We start from the raw sequence: 3,146 nt of genomic DNA, 5'->3' as shown, positions 1-3,146 counted from the left end.
ACAGGCAATGCTCTGAATTTTCCTTTTATAAACACGCCTGTTTTGAGTGTTTAAAACCATTAATGGAGCAAATCTACCTCAAAACGTGGTTAAAAGGCTTTTCTCCTAGAAACTCAACAGCAACATTATTTATCAGCCTTGAACATACCTCCTACTGAATGCAAATAGATGGCCGGATATGTCCATTCCGTTCCATCCAATAACCTTCAATTAGTTTCCTTAACCCATCCTTGGAAAACAGTAATGACAGTACAAGCAGTATAAAAATATCCCCGAGGCGGATGGTAAACAAATGAGGTGTTACGACATCTGTAGGGGCAGCACGGTTGCTTCACAGCTCCAGGGTCCGAGGCTTGGTTCACTGTCTGTGCGGAGTCTGCACGTTCTCCCCGGGTGCTCCGGTTTCCTTCCACAAGGAATCGAACCTGGGGCCCCGGAGCTGTGAAGCAACAGTGCTAACCATTGTGCTACAATGACGCCCTAATCAAAATGTGGATGGGAAATATTGGTGTCAGCTATCTGGTCCAATGTTGTGAGACCATTAAACAAATTTCTGCTCTGTGGGGCAGTTTGTATTCATAGGGGCAGCACGGTGGCCTAGTGGTTAGCACAACCGCCTCACGGCGCTGAGGTCCCAGGTTCGATCCCGGCTCTGGGTCACTGTTCGTGTGGAGTTTGCACATTCTCCCCGTGTCTGCGTGGGTTTCGCCCCCACAACCCAAAAATGTGCACAGTAGGTGGATTGGCCACGCTAAATTGCCCCTTAATTGGAAAAAATAATTGGGTAATCTAAATTTAAAAAAAAAACAAAAAAAAAAAAAAAAAGTTTGTATTCATAGAATTTACAGTGCAGAATGAGGCCATTCAGCCCATCGAGTCTGTACCAGCTCTTGGAAAGAACACCCTATCCAAACCCACACCTCCACCCTATCCCCATGACCCAGTAACCCCACCCAACACTAAGGGCAATTTTGGACACAAAGGGCAATTTAGCACGACCAATCCACCTAACCTGCACATTTTTGGACTGTGGGAGGAAACCGGAGCACCCGGAGGAAACCCACACGCACACTGGGAGGACGTGCAGACTCCGCACAGAGAGTGACCCAAGCCGGGAATCGAACCTGGGATCCTGTAGCTGTGAAGCAATTGTGCTAACCACTATGCTACCGTACTGCCCATTGTGAATGATGCGATTGTACGGTTTCAAATGCTTGACTGCCACTCTGTGCCATTGACTGCCTTTCCTCTTTTAATGCTTGTACCATTCTGTTAGAGGGCATTCCTTTTCACAATGCCGTGGGGTTTATCCCCGTTTACCCTAACCTTAGCAAGTAGAACATTCACGGATATATATTCCTGATCCTGATCCTTTCCTTCTCATCTGCCAGACCTTTTTCCTCCTCCAATCATTTTTGGAGTCTTTAGCTTCTTGTTATTGTAGTTCCTTAATTCACAAAAAACTATTTGGCCTTCAAAAGTTGATTCCTATCCCTCCCTGATTGTAAGTCAATGGCTTCACAAAAGTATAAGCATAGGAAACTAACTGGCAGGAAATCTGAACCAATATGGCCAAACCCTTATTCCCCACCCAAACCTTCCCCTCACCCTCGCAGGCATGCAATCTCTGGGAGGGACAGAAGAACCTGAGGCAAGAAGGGAAAAAATACTCAGGAAATCTCCCTTAGGCAGTCGACAGCAGTGCGGGAAATCACATGCAAACCCACTTCCAAAAGTTAATGAGGGAAGTACAGGAAAAAGCAGCCAGTTAGCTGTGGGTTGACAGGAGAACATCCCACCCCACTCACAAATCCATCAATCCAGTGCCATATTTCTCAGATTGTCCACTATGGTTTAACAAAGAAAATTAAATTACAGCAAGAACTAGCAGCAAGTCACATGTAAATATTTTAAAAGAACACTTGATTCCCCAATATTAGTTAGAACCCTGTTCAAAGCAAACAATAAAATGTTTTAATAAGTCTTAAAATTTGAAACATATGTTTGTAAAGCAGAATCAATATGTGAATTCAGAAATTGACCAAGTGTCCCAGTGCATCTGCCGAAGCTGAAATTCCCTGAAGAAGCTTTGATAAGAGACTTTAATTACAGCTCATCTATTTTACTTTGAAGACTGAACTGGAACCACAAAAGTCCTTTCACAATCAGCTACTGCTGCCAATCATGAGAGTTCAAAGGCGCAGATTTTGCCTGATAGATTTACACAATCCAATGTTTACATCGATGTGTTATGATCCTGGTTGATGTTAAAACTGGGTGGGAAGATCCCAGAATGGAACCCCCGTTCAAAAGATCATAATTGTTTTCCTTATAAAAAGTGGAAGTCACAGGACCGCTAATTAGTTTTAACAAGGAGAAAAATGTATTAAACATGAAAACTTGTTTACCCCCCCCTTATCTTAACAAATATACACAAATTTAAAGATTAATATGGGTTAAAAAGTCAGATCGCTTCTCAGCCTTTTGGCTAAGATCAAGTGTAGTATCTGTTCGGCCTTTTGGCTCAGATCTGGTATGTCTCTCTTGTGGGGACCATGGATTGGATTCAATTTGAATTTGAATTGGTTTTTGGAGCAGGCAAGGAGCTGGATTAGGGGTTTGCCCCTGTCCACACTCTGAGCCCTAGCTTTGTAACTCAGGAAAAGTATTTCTTTTTAAGTCAGTTTTAAGCACACAAGATGACTGTGGTCAATTGCACACTCTGCTCTGATCCCAAGTTGGTGTCTATAGATTTCTCCTCAGAATCTCCCAGATGACGATCACTTGAGAGTTTCCAAACTCCACTCCCAAAAACATGCTTTCAAATCTTCTCTCATAATAATGCTTTCTCTTAGCAATTTGTATTCTGAAATCTAGCATAGATTTTACAAATGGCAAATCAGGTGATGAAGGAGCCACGCTCCAAAAGCTAGTGATTCCAAACAAACCTGTTGGACTTTAACCTGGTGTTGTAAGACTTCTTATTGTGCCTTGTACTTATTCTTCACACTGTAGCCCTCTCTAAGCACAATAAACACATTTGGAACTTAACCAACCCCGCACCTACAAACACCTTTGACAAGCGTGAATCAAATTATAGATTTTACCCTTCAAGGCACAGAAACATTATAATAATAATAATAATC

At 42.6% G+C, this 3,146-nt stretch overlaps 1 pseudogene; it reads left to right on the top strand.

The window, feature by feature from the left end:
• The first annotated feature begins 2,468 nt into the window (after positions 1-2,468).
• Positions 2,469-2,674, top strand: LOC119968100 (annotated as a pseudogene).
• The last annotated feature ends 472 nt before the right edge of the window (positions 2,675-3,146 follow it).

This window comes from Scyliorhinus canicula, chromosome 6 (genome assembly GCF_902713615.1).
Source record: "Scyliorhinus canicula chromosome 6, sScyCan1.1, whole genome shotgun sequence".
Lineage (NCBI taxonomy): Eukaryota > Metazoa > Chordata > Chondrichthyes > Carcharhiniformes > Scyliorhinidae > Scyliorhinus > Scyliorhinus canicula.
The sequence above is the reverse complement of the archived record's forward strand: the minus strand, read 5'-3'. Positions and strand labels throughout refer to the sequence as shown.